General features: G+C 45.3%; 1 protein-coding gene and 1 long non-coding RNA gene across 5 annotated transcripts in view; both read right to left on the bottom strand.

The window, feature by feature from the left end:
* The window catches only part of Mcc (MCC regulator of WNT signaling pathway), a 379948-nt gene that overhangs the window by 200005 nt on the left and 165839 nt on the right, over window positions 1-14104 (bottom strand). The gene's annotated exons all lie outside the window — the stretch shown is intronic.
* LOC126506000 (uncharacterized) lies at window positions 12067-13654 on the bottom strand. Of its 2 annotated transcripts, XR_007593058.1 has the most exons (4): window positions 12813-13654; window positions 12505-12548; window positions 12329-12372; window positions 12067-12284 (listed from the first exon to the last, which is right to left on the bottom strand). It is a non-coding gene; the product is annotated as an uncharacterized lncRNA (long non-coding RNA). The 2 variants fall into 2 exon arrangements; XR_007593057.1 differs by having other exon boundaries at window positions 12067-12372.

The raw sequence follows: 14104 nt of genomic DNA, 5'->3' as shown, positions 1-14104 counted from the left end.
GTGCTGAAAGGGGAACTAGAAAACTTTTGGAGTGGGAAGGGATGGGGGGAAGAATTCCTCCAAAGTAGGAAATGACTCATTATTAATTACAAAATCATTGTGTGGGTCCTACTGACAGTGGGAATACCGAATACATTTGCCCTTTCCCCTTCTAACAAGCAAAGTCCCACATCATCTCCAGCACAGCACAGGCCAGCAGAGCCCCTCTTGTTCAGGGGCTTCTGAGCAGCCACATAGAGAGCAGGTGTTCACAGATGAGATTCATGATCTTAGGGGGTGCTCTATGACAATGGAGGTCAGGGACTCTGTTTTATTCTGCCATGCCTTTTGCATGGTAGCATCGTTCTCAAATGGATTTTCTTCGATTTCTGGTACTATATCAGGTATTACAGCGAGACAGCAGAACGCAAAGTACCAGCGATGCCAGCTGCTTAAAATAAGCTTGTAAAGGATGCAAAAGGTAAACAAAAGAAACAAGACACAGCCATATTACAGCATATATAAATATATAGTGAGCATGCACACAGGAAACCCAACATGAGTTTCAAAAAAATGGGCGAAAGTCAACACTTAGTGGTGCCAAGTAAAACAGCTTCAAGGAATGAGAACAAAAAGGGATATTTCCGTGCCTAAACTATGGATATTATAAATAACACTATGCAAATGGCCTTGACGATCAAGAGCAACAATCTCCTTGTACATAATAATCCACGGCCAACGGTGGTGACTGTCATCACTCGGGATCGTCTAAGAAGATCTTCTGGCACAAAAATACACTTTCCCAATATCTCCTCCAGTCTCCCAGGGCTGCCAGCCACATTCTACCCAGATCATGGGCTCCTCTTGGGCCTGATGACTGTATATGAATGATATCTATGGGAAGTTACCTCTGCTCATACGTAGCTAAACAATGTTCACCATCATGAAGCAGGGCGGTGCCTCCTAGAGCTGCAGAGTGCCAGAACAGGGGTTTTCTTCTGGCAGGCTAGACACAGAACTCACTTCCTCAGCCTCAGAGCTGTCACAACATGTAGCAGGCGAGTGAGGCAGAAATTCCGATTATATGCATTAGAAATTGCTCTGTTCCTTCCTCCACGTTGCAACCGACGGTCTAATTCTTAGCAAGCCAACTTGGTTTCCAGCAAGGAGGAAAAACGGGTAGGGAAGCATCTGTATTGAGCTCAGATAATTTAATTTGGACTAAAAAGACTTCGAAAGCTAATGAAATTGAAGCCAGACTAGCGCTCTGGAAATTATTTCCCATCATTCAAACGGTCAGGTTTCTACTGCCATCCTCTTTGACAGGCCTCATTCCACGCTAGGCTGGAGTCATCAAGTGAGAGCACGTTCATCATCCGCGTACCCACAGTCTACCCTTTCCACTTTTATAAATACTCGTTTCTGAATGGATGCTATAGCTGCTGCGTGAGAAAAGTCCACGCTGAATGGCATTTCCAGCTAGTCAGCCAGGCCGGGGTTTCCAGCTTGGCGTTCAACATGCCAGAGAAATGGGAACAGAGAAAAACAAGGCCAGCTTGCAGATGGCGTCACTCACACAGCTTGCAGCCTTTCCCTCACTTCCGGAAAGCAGCAGATCTCTGAGACTATACTGGCCAGCCAGGGGACCATCCACAGTAGGCCAGGGAACTAGGGGGGCAGGGAGCAGGGCCAGACAGGGGTGTGTGTGTGTGTGTATGTGTGCGTGTGTGTGTGTGTGTGTGTGTGTAGGAACGGTGGCAGTGGTGTGACTTTGTGTGACACCAGGGGAAGCTGCAACGGACCCTCCTCCGTTCTGTCTCAAAAACAGTTACTCATATTCTCCGGTTCAATTGATTACAGGGCATGGTCTGGTCTGCCAAGTCAGTGGGTTAAATGTTTTAGATTAGCATTTTGGTAATATCCACTTTAAACAAAAACTAAGTCGGGCCTGTATCTATAGACTTGTGCTCAGCAAACAGTTCCATCCGGGGGCTTCCAAGTGATAATCTTCTTGTTATTTACAGGAAGTCACCACTAAAGCAGGGACAACACTGGCATAAAACTCAGCAGCTCCTGAGATCAGGAAAGAACCCACTGTGCTCTAGGGATTTTAGATTGGTTCACAGGGCTGGGGTTGGAGCTCAGTGGTACTGTTGCAAAACTTGGGGGTCACAACCTATGCCCCAAGCCAGGTCTAGCCACACTTCCTCAATAGCCCATTTTAAAAAACAGGAATAGGAGATTCATTCAATGTGGCCTCACTGGGAAAAGTAACAAAGAGATCCATTGAATACCCCTCCTTTCCCAGTCTTCTTTGAGGTCCTGAACTGAGATCAAAGGTTAAACAGGAGTCCCCGGTCCCGCCCACCACTGACCCACCATTACCTGGGCTTCAGGGGTGGTCTGGTGAGTTCTTTCAACTGTGCTGAGTTTCTCTCTGAGAGACAAGTTTCCAATCTTGCTGGCTACCTTTCCTTCCTCCTAGCAGGATCCCTGGGGAGATCCTACTTTCTTTGGGGTCCATTGTTTCAATAGACTAACAGAGACACAGCGTGTCTTTAGAATATCTTCATTTCTAACAGACTTAGTATGCTCATGGCCCTAGGTTTGATTGGGTCACAGACAGACACACACACAGACACACGATTAGATTGGTTCAGGCAGTTGTATTTAAGAAGAGAGTCATTATTAGGCTCGGGGGAAATACTATTTCAAAACATCAATCTAAAATCAGTTTCTCTTGATGGTTTAAACTCACTCACTCCCACCACCATCACCCCCACGCCCACCATACCCCATGGATTAGAATGTCAGGGCCACAACAGCGGCAGTCACTTGGGTCCTTCTGGGTAACCAGGGCGGTAGCTGGTGTCGCAGCCCAGGCTGACTCTGAAGCTGGCTGGCCAAGAGTCTATGCACCCTGCCCCAGCTGCTCCCTCTCACCTGCACAACCCATCACCATCTGAAAGGCTCGCTCCCGCAGCAGGCACCGCTAAAGCAAGCAGGCTCGGGGAGAACAGCAGATGGTTCCAATTTATTACGTAGCCTGTGTTTAGTCTTTAAAAACACTGACCCTTGTAGTTGTTAGATTTCTGTACAAAGACCACCCCAGGGCCTCAAGGTAAACTTGTTTTGAATTCTGTAAGATCAGAGACTTACTCTGAACAATATACTCCTCAGTTGCTCCATTTAAACACATTTTCTCAATTCGGCCTAGTCCCTGACCATCCCTCAGGCCTCTCTCGGGCTTTCCTCTTATCTTCCCTTAAAGATACAGCTTGCCTCTTCCCACAGCTTTATACCCTGCAGTTTATTGGCTCCATCTGACCACAGTTCAAAAATCTTAAGTGGCAGGCCCAGCGAGATGGCTCAGTGAGTAGGGTGCCTGTGGCCGAGTCCGAGGGCTTTAGTTCCATCCCCAGGACCCCTGTAGGAAGAGCGCCGATTCCCGCAGGGTGTCCTCCAACTTCATGTGTGCACACAACACACGTGCACTCAAAATAAATAAAATTTAACTGTTTTAGAATATTGAATGGAAAATTAAAGAAGTTAACAATATAAGGTGAATAACTTATTACAATATACGGCTCAATTTTAATATTAGCTATGTCGTTAATTTGCCTACATTCACACTTGCTTAACTTACTCCTTTCCACCATTTCTTTGAGCCATAAGGACTTTTTGATACAATGTGATACTGATCAGATTATTATTCAAAATGATATTAAAAACCATGACTTAAAAAAGCATGAGTCATAAGCATGTTTGTTATATATAAGAGAAGGCTACCGTGCCTTGGTCTGCATCTGAGTCCACATGGTACCTACTACTTGGCTTTCTTCATACTGCTTCATATATGATACAGGAAGCAAAAGCAAAAGTCTCCCCCATAGTGGAGAGACTACAGAGCGGCCTCATCCATCAGCCACCTGCACTGTGGACGAAGAGGGATGGAAATCAAAGCTTCTCCAATCCTAGCCTATCTTACCTAATATCCAACAGTATACTGCACATCTCTTCGATGGCCACCAGCCACCTCAAAGTCAACATGCCCAGATCCAGACTCAGTTCTCCACTGTAGTGGCATTTCAATTGTATTTTAATAAATAAAGCTTGCTGAAGATCAGAGAGTAAAACAGCTCCACCGGTCAGCCTTACAGACCAGGCGGTGGTAACACACACACACACACACACACACACACGTTTAAACCCAGTAGCTACACTAGTTGTCATAGAAACCAGGCAGTGCATGCCTTTATCCCTGTGGTGCACACCTTTAATCCCAGCCCTAGAGAGGAATATAATACGGGAGGAGACAGCTCTCAGACACAGTCTCATTCTGAGATTCCTGGAGACAGGATCACCATTTCAGACTGAGGTAGAGGTAAGAGCCAGTGGTTGGCGATTTTGATTTTCTGACCTTCAGGTTGAACTACAATTTCTGTCTCTGAGTTTTTATTAATCATGCTTCATAGACTGGATTTTACTATGACATCTCCAGGCTTAAATGTCTACAACCCACTTCAATCTACCAACTGTAAGAGCCAAAGTCAACCTGTAAGCCCCACTTGTCCAAGGACAGGATAGCTTCCTGGAATGTTGGGAGTTGTAATTCTAGTGAAATAACAAAGCCACGTGTTTTCACATCCCTAAACAAGTATGTTTGCACCAACGACACAGGATGTGCACGAATAATGTAGGTGGGAGGTTCATAGGCAGGAAATAAGTCAGGATGTATGCTTGCCCCTATTGGACCTGATGGGAAATGCAATGAACAGTGGGTCTTGCCTTTTCCAACTGCTGCAAAATATGAATTGGGGCTTTGCACTAGTATCTGGACCTAACCAGAATCCATCCTGGTCAGTATTTAATTAAAGCTTGCTTTAAATTTGGCTCAAAATTGTGTAACTGATCTTCCTCTTGCAAATTTTAGGATTAACGCAACCCCCGAACAAGGTCTTACAGATGTAAACTCTGAAAGCCATGACTATAAATGACCTGAGAAAGTAATATATATATAGTACAGGCAGCAGGGACTTAAAGAAGGCTCCAGTTTAAACTTGGCCCTGCCACCTACTACATGTGGAACCTTGAGGAAGACCCTACTGTAATGTTCCATCCTCCACTGCCACCTGTCCCTGCTGATAGGACCTGTCTCATGGGACAGCAGTTAAGATAAAAATTCACAGGAAGGCACTGTGCAATAAGATCCCTGTAGATTAACAGCCACTCCAACAGGACATAAGATGTCACAGACCTGGTCAGTGTATTAACTGCCAGAAATAGAGATGTCTAAGGCAGTAGACGCAAAGGAGAAGGGCTACAGCCTTCGTGAGATGGGACCAATCAAAGAACTTTGTCGAGGACACTAGTACTGAACATTAAGCTATATAGGATGAACAGGAGGTAGACAGGCCATGGCTGTGCTTATGGATAGGATAACCAATGGAAGCAGTAAATGTGATATGAGGCCCAAAGACAATCAGGTACCTTGAGGGTATTGACATTCAACAGGCTTGAGAGTGGGAGGGGGTGGGAGTAGGGGTGGCGGGGATGGAGATATGGCCAAACAAACCCATACACTGTGTATTCCTGAGTATTACAATTGCTCACTTCATTTTCACTCCGTAGAAGTTAGCTAGCCTGTGCTGTCCAAATGTTTAGAATCCAGTTTTGGGAGAGACTTGAGGACCAGCTCAGTGGCTAAAGCACACATAAAGCCTGGGCAGTTTTCCCATCCAGCCCAGAAGTATCAAGATTCAAGACACTCTGATCCTGAAAGCATTATGATCTGGTTGCTTGGATAGAGAGTTACTTTTCCTACTGGGGAATCTGAATGTGTGACATTTTACAGGGACAATGCCCAGTCATCCAACCTTGACTGGAACACCGTATGAACTCCAGAAAGGCACCATGAATCTCTGACATTTAAAAAAAAACTCAAATTAGTCAAGTGAATCTTAACTCTATCATTCCTATTGGATTAAGAATCGCTTGCCCAAGAAAAGCAATTAACATATTTCTGTCAGTTGCAAATGAATTTTAACTGCAGTGTGGAGTTTCCTCTATATGAGAAAGGTTTTTTTTTTCATACAGGACACTATTATACACAGAATATTGTTATGGAGAATAATTCCCTTGACCTTCAGCTGGAAACGAGACCCCAATCATAAGCACCACAGAGTCTTCTCTAATTCAGAAAGAGGCTTTCATAAGATTAAAGGTGCTAAGTTACCATTCTCTTGAATTCTATGATTTTATTTTTCATTAACGAGAATAGGAATGTGAAATAAGCATTTATTACCATTGATAAGATGCTTTGGGATATCGGAACTGTTGTGGTCCATAAAACAACCAAGGTTTTGTTATATGGAAGATAACATGTTTCTAAAAGTATAGATTCAGCTGTGTGTGCACACGTACACATACGTTCAGGCACGTGAAGTTCAGCAGTCAATGTCAGGTGTGGTTTTCCTCAATTGCTCTCCAATTTATTTTTTTGAGACAGGTGATTTTACTGTGTCAGCAGCTCAATGATTTGGCTAAATTGGCTGGCTAAGAAGCCCCAAATAGCCCCCAGTCTCTACCTCCCCAGCACTGGGATTTCAGGAGCATGCCTAGATGATGAAGCAGAAATAAATTTCATAATGCTCCACGATTCCAGCATAGCGTTGGTACAGATACCCCTTGACTTTCCACAAGGTTACATTCTGATAAGCTGACTTTGTTGGAAATATCGTCAGCTAAAACACATTCAGTCCACCTAACTTAGGAACACCACAGCACAGCACATAACACACTGCGGGCTTTATGTGGTTACCCTCATGGTCTCATGGCTGACCGGAAGCTGTGGCTTGATGCCGCTAAGGAGAAAAAAAATGTGCAGGATAGTGTCCACTGACGCACTTCTGTGCCATTGTAAAGTTGAAGGATCTCAAGCATTGGGGGCTGTCTGCATTCCCATCCTTTTCAGTCCTGGGATGTTCTTGCAGCCTAGGATTAGCCCCTGTTCTTCTCTTCTGAGAGGACACCTAGAGCCACACCCAGTCCTGTGGGGTTCAGCCGGAAGCACAGCTCAAGGATCCCAGTCCATGGAAAAGTGAGCAGAGGACTGGGGCTCACCTTCAGAAGCAAACGACAGGAAGGGCAGCTAAGAGCTTCTTTTGGGGACAGGGAACCCAGAACGCAGCATGGGCCCCACATCACTGGCAGATGTGAAAGCAGCGCCTGTAGGAGCCCTTTCGCTCCAGCACCCAGTCTAATCTCACTTTTCAGTCCTCGTCATTCTTAACCTTTATGTAGCTGGCCAGTTGGAGCACGAAACTGCTCTGAGAAGAAATCATTTTCTCCATCACTGATCATCCCCAAGTGGAAGCTCTGGGGAGAAATTCCAAGGTGGAGAAACAAGCAAGGAGACCGTATTAAAGAGTGCAAAGAGGTAAGCTAGCGTCTCGAGCACTTTGTCAGATCCCAGGACAGTTTGGCATTAACTGGGAGTTGAGAGAAGCCTTTTGGACATGGCGGCGCTACTGGTCTAAAGGAGCTACAGTCATGAGAGGGAGAGCATTGCTGGGAGGGGCACAGGCAGCAACTTCACAGAAGGAAGGCGGAAGAATACTGACTATACAATGACTCTTCATCACCCAGGACCCGGGCTTCTCCTTTTACCTGACTCAGGCAGACCCCGAGGCGGAGGACATGGTTTCAAGGTGATAATTTATGCCACAGAAATGGAATGTTGACAGAAGGGGGGAGCCCACAGACATGGGCAGGAGATGGAGTGAAGGGTTTCAAAACCTCCATCCTGAAAAGTACCAGGTTGATGACACTGCTAGCCAACCAAGGCTTAGAACTAGGAGGTCTCTCAGGGTCTCTCTCACCTGGCTGGCTCTAGATTCCTTCCCCTTGGCAAACAAAGCAAACTCCTTACCAACTTCAAAATACCAGCTGACTATTCAGCATCTCTTCCCCTTTGATGGGCAGACAAAACCAAGAGAAATGAAGATCTTTATTGCCGTGGGGGCACATTCCAAATCCTTCCTAATTCCTTAACTCTATTCTGTCCTCCAGATGCTCTTCCTCCTGAGACCTTCGTCGCTCCAAAGCAAAGCTCCTATACCACCCACACTGCTGCTGCCTGCAATGTGCAGGGGAATTCCATGCAAACAGGCCCTCTTCCGTGCTGCCTCATTTAGTCACAGGTACTGGTGCATCGTGCTCTTCCTTGCCCGGGTTGTGCCTTCTAAGCTCAGTTTCTGCAGACAAAAGCAACTGACGACACCATAGACGGGGCAAAACTAGACAAGTTCGAAATAAAAACGTAGGGACTGGAGGGATGACTCAGCCAGTAAAGCGCTAGCCATGCCAGCACGAGAACCCGAGTCGACTCCAGCGTCCATGTGAAAGAGCTGGGTACAGGGCACATCTGTGAGCCCAGCCTTGAATCAGCATAGGAAGGAGGACCCCTTGGGCTGGCTAGCCATTCCGGCCAAACCTGGGACCACCAAGTTCAAAGATAGACCTGTCTCAAAAGTATGATAGAGAGTGACAGAAGACACCAGATGTCAACCTCTGGTCTGTACATGCAAATGTGCAAGTGAGCATGCATGTGCATGTGCAAGCACACACACACACACACACACTTTGGAAAATTACCTTAAGATGTGTTACATTTGTTTATGCTGTGGAATTTCTGTTTAATGATGCTAAATGTGTTGCTTTTTTATGTTGCATTATGTTGCTGTGTTACTTTACCTACCTAAAATACCTGATTGTCTAATAAAGAGCTGAACAGCTAAAAGCTAGGCAGGAGAGAAAAGTCAGCAGGACTGCCAGGCAGAGAGAATAAATAGAAGGAGAAATATAGGGAAGAGGGAGGAGTAAGAAAAGAAGAGGAGGAGGCCAGGGGCCAGCCACCCAGCCAGCTATGAGGTAAGAAGGAAAGAAAGATAAATTGAATAAAGAAAGGTTTCTTTAAAAAAAAAAAAAAACCCACTGGCAAAATGTAGTTAAAGAGAAACCAGATAATTTAAGTTAGAAAAGCTGGCTAGAAACAACCCAAGCTAAAGTCAGGGCATTAATAGGTAAGAATATGTCTCCGTGTATTTGGGAGTGGGTGGTGGGCCCCCAAAGATTAAAAAAATAAATAAAAACAACTATACACAAACACACAAAGAAAAAAGTTAAAGCAATTAGTTTTGAGACTTGTTAGTTCATTAACATTCTTTAAGACAAATACCCTTTATTTCCAAAGACAATTCAAATCCATCACTATCCTTTAAAAAGGATGAACCAACCTAAGACTCGCCTGAATTTTGACCGTGGTTTTCCCCAGGTCCTGCACTTCTAGCATGGATAGCAAGGGAGGAAAAGCAGACACTCAGATTCCTGGCCATTGTTCTCATGACACTTAGCCTACCTTTAAGGACGTCTCAGTTCCCTCAGTGCTCACAGCTACAGCTCTAATGCCGCTGTTTATAAAGCACTTGCTCGCTTGACACTTACTGTGGGAGCAAGCCCCATAGTGAGTTATGGCATTATCGGTCCCACCACGGCCGAAAGAGCTACCACTAACCACGTACTGCACAAAGTACAGTGGCTGTGACCCCAGTCCTCTTGGTAGGGAGGGGCTAGCACACTTACTATCACTACTTTATAAACGGGAATGCGCAGCCCAGAAAGGTAACTTCACAGATCACCCAGTTGGGAATTGACAGGGCTATGATTTCAGGGGCCACAGCTTTACAAACATATGATTTCAGAGAGACAAACTGCAAAAGAATGACCCACTGGAGAAGGCAGTAAAGATGGCCAAAACCCAGAGGCCTCTCTTAGCCATGGAACATATTATCCTGATCCCAATTTATCATCATTGCTACTGGGGACATTTTAATGTCAAATAAGAAAAACATCTAACTTTTGACACTTAGGGAATTAGTGGGGTTGAAGGTAGTTTTATCAGCATCAGACATTTTCCTCCACAGTAATTACATATGAATTCAGAGAGCATTTTCACAACAGCTCAGTGGCCCCATGTGAGAAGCAAGCTTGCAGTTACTCTTATCAGTTGTACCAAAAATGGATAAGAGCTTCTGCTCCATTTAGGGGAAAGATGGGCAGAGAAGGAAAGGGAGGGAGGGAAGAGAGAAGGAGGCAGAGAGAGTGGGGGATTAAGACTTACAAAAGAGTGAAAAATAATGAATGAATCCCAAAATAGGTTTTCAAATGTTGGGAATAAATCTTCCTGGTCCCACTTCACCCCATTTAGCGAAGGCACAGTCATCCCCAACCCCTCCTAGTCTACTGTGTCCTCAGCCAAACACTTAATCGGAGTGCTCCCTACCAAGCGTGAAAATAAATTTGATTTTGGTTTAGCCAGGATTAGATTCTGAGCACCAATAAATTAAAAATAACCTTTATCTAATCTAGCAGACCAGTCCCAGGCTTCCTGGCGACTCTCCACAGGCTCCTCTGGCTGAAGCTCTCTCCTAGAATTCCTCTCCAGCAACTGTGAAATCACAGTGTGAGGTGGGAAAACACAACTCTTCACATGGCCTGGTTGTAATTCTTAACTCTGTGTTTGCCTAACTCGGCTAGAGATGGTTTGTTCAAACACAACTGCCGAGTGTCCATCTGTGAAAGGTACTTTTGACCTCAAAATGAATCAAAACTCCCTCCCTCTCCCGAGGACCTTGGGGTCTCCTGGGCGTAGGTGACCAACATTTGCTTTATGTGGAAGTGATTCCCTTGTAAGCCTCGTTCTATATTCACGTTGGAAAACACTAAAGAAGGAGCACGGTACAAGGACCAACGCAGAAAAAACCAGACATGAACAAAAGCAGCTGATATCCAGAGTATATAAAGAATTCCTATCACCATCATCATCATCAGCACACATGCGCACACACACATACAACACACAGAGCCAAGAAGCTTGAAGGCAGACAGTAAGCCAGTGAACAACAGTCCACTTGCTAGTAAGCCCACCTCGCTAGTCCCCCCAAACAGAACACGCTGCTCTTCTGGAGTTCTCAAGCTGATAAGACCCAACAATCAGTCCTAGTAAAACCTGAGAGTGGATTACACTATGCCCCAAACTCCCCAAACTCAAGTTAGAGCTAAAGATAAATTCTAATCATTTTAATAGTGTGTGAGCTATGGAACTTTATAAATAGGCAAGATTCATTGAATAATCTCTCCTCTTAAAATGAAGATTACAGAATGTGCTCTTTACTGAGAAGACCCTTCAATACAGTTAAGGAAGAAAGGTGAGGCACAAGGGACAGAAATGCGAATATTTGCCACACAAAGGCAAAAATATTTCCACATTTCTGCCTCTTCTTTCAGCTAGCTAACTTCAGGCCTCAGTTTCCTCATCATGTTTGGGTGAGACTATGTACCAAAGATAAGCATCTACGGAACAGACGGAACAGACGCTCCCTTTTCTGGTTACGTGTTTACCAGGCATCTATCTCACTACCAAACAGCCAGGCAATTCCTGGTTGCAAACTCATTGACAAACTGCTCAAAAAAAAAAAAAAAAAAAAAAAAAAAAAGGCACCAGCATTCTGGTCTCCCTGAAGCTGCAAGTGGTACTGAAATCGGTAATAAAATGGGTGAGGCGGTGGGGGTGGGGAGCTGACTCTAAGGCGCTGAAGGAAATGCAGAGCCCAGTTTTCCTGGATCAGAATAGCTTCCATCAGAAGTGAACCATCAATCAAGGTACAGCAACTTTCAAATCCCTCTTGGCCAGTGTCCATGCCTCTTGGAACTTTCCTTTTAAGGGAAACATTTCTTGTAAGGGAAGAATGAATTCAAATATTCTCATCATATCCAAAACTAATTAGTTTTTACGGCACAATTATCTCTGTTATAGAAAATGGTACAATTTAAAAGTTTAGCAAAAGGATAAGCACTGGACATTGGACCATCTGCTGCCTTGTGCTGCCCTTGGGTTACAACCTCCCAGGTTCTAGTTCCAGCTTTTGGGCTTTTGTTGTTACTGCTAATACTTTCTCTTTCCCATATCTAACCCATGATGTCCACAGCACCAACAAAATACATATACAAGTGTGTGTGTGTGTGTGTGTGTGTGTGTGTGTGTGTGTGTATGATAAAAATAAATTCAGGCCAATGTTCAACAAGCTCCAGAAGGACCCATATTCTTTCCCAGGGTTTAGGAAGTCCTAGGTGATAAAATAGGAGCCAATTTTGTGGTTTCATCTCTTTTCATACTCCTTTGCTCCATGTGCTGTTTGTGACCTCAGCTCCTCCCATGCTCCTTTGCTCCATGTGCCATTTGTGACCTCAGCTCTTCCCATGCTCCTTTGCTCCATGTGCCATTTGTGACCTCAGCTCCTCCCATGCTCCTTTGCTCCATGTGCCATTTGTGACCTCAGCTCTTCCCATGCTCCTTTGCTCCATGTGCCATTTGTGACGTCAGCTCCTCCCATGCTCCTTTGCTCCATGTGCCATTTGTGACCTTAGCTCCTCCAATGCTCCTTTGCTCCATGAGCCATCTGTGACCTCAGCTCCTCCCATGCTCCTTTGCTCCATGTGCCATCTGTGACCTCAGCTCTTCCCATGCTCCTTTGCTCCATGTGCTGTTTGTGACCACAGCCCTTCCCATGCTCCTTTGCTCCATATGCCATCTGTGACGTCAGCTCTTCCCATGCTCCTTTGCTCCATGTGCTGTTTGTGACCTCAGCTCCTCCCATGCTCCTTTGTTCCATGTGCCATTTGTGACCTCAGCTCCTCCCATGCTCCTTTGCTCCATGTGCCATTTGTGACCTTAGCTCCTCCCATGCTCCTTTGCTCCATGAGCCATCTGTGACCTCAGCTCCTCCCATGCTCCTTTGCTTCATGTGCCACCATCTTGATGCCCCTTTAACCCACCAGACAGACTCTGGCTTCTGTCTGAAGGAGCTGTTCCCATTTTCTCCCTCTCAATCCCCAACTCCTTTAAGATCTTAGCTACTGACTCCCTGATCACGAGAATGCATCCCTCCCTCCCTCTTCCTCTGCGCTTGCACTGTCCTTCATAGAACACAGTACTGGACATACACTTACACATGTGCATTGTGTGGCTCCCATCAGAAGGTACGGTCCATTAGAACAAAGGCTCCATCAGTTGTGTTTGCTGTACCCCAGACCTAAGATATTTATTGACTAAATGAGTGGGGGAGAGATAGCAATCCACATTCATGAATTTCATCAAATATGTACCTTAACCAAAATAGAAAAGTAGTCAGGGCCATCTCACTTCTCACACTAAACTACCGGAAGTCAGCGCAGACAGGCAGCTTTGAAGTCTGCCAGTGTCCTGCCCCCTGCCCCATCAAATAGAAGCTGACAATCAAGTGATTAGTATCGCTTAGGATAGGCTGGTAATGATCCCAGGGTGTCCCTAAGGAGGCCGTCACACATGTGGGTTACATAGCCGTTCAGAACACAAATGAACAGAGACAGAACTAGCCTGGAGAGGCCACAAGGGGTTATGGATATGGAGGAGAACAAAGAGTCCAAGGAAACCAAGTATTTTGCAAACAGGTTCATAAAACTCATAGGAAGGCAATGACAAGCAATTACTCCCACTCTCCCCAGTCAACCAACCAGAGATACTCTTGCTTTCCTAATTGCGGAGCGCTCTCCTTCCATGCTGGCATTCTTCCCCCGTGGTAACTACTCCAGTACATTTCCTAAACACAGCTGAGGTTAACTGACACACACACTCACGCGGGCGCGTGCGCGCGCACACACACACACACACACACACACACACACACCCGTGAGGCTTCAATCAAGTTTCTATTTATCACGAGTCAGACACGAGAACTCTTGGGCTCTAGCCCATTTGTCTCACCATGCGTTCCAAACCCTCGTAAAATCTCATGACCAGGGCTCTGCCTCACAATACCTGCCAAGTCAAGTACTGAGTGTCTTTCCCCACACAAGCTTCAACCACCCTACGTTTACTGCAAAGTCAATGAGCCAATCCTACAGCTTTCTTTATGAATCTATAGTGGCTAATTTTGGAATTTTTTTTCCCTTAGGGGCTTTCTTTCTCCCGGTTTAACGTCTTTGCTGACTTAAGCACTATTTTGAAGGATTGGTATAGAAACCACCT

Source organism: Alexandromys fortis, unplaced genomic scaffold (assembly GCF_014885135.2).
Source record: "Alexandromys fortis isolate MF-2015 unplaced genomic scaffold, M_Fortis_MF-2015_v1.1 scaffold_60, whole genome shotgun sequence".
Lineage (NCBI taxonomy): Eukaryota > Metazoa > Chordata > Mammalia > Rodentia > Cricetidae > Alexandromys > Alexandromys fortis.
Note: the sequence above shows the minus strand (reverse complement) of the source record. Positions and strands in the feature narration are given on the sequence as shown.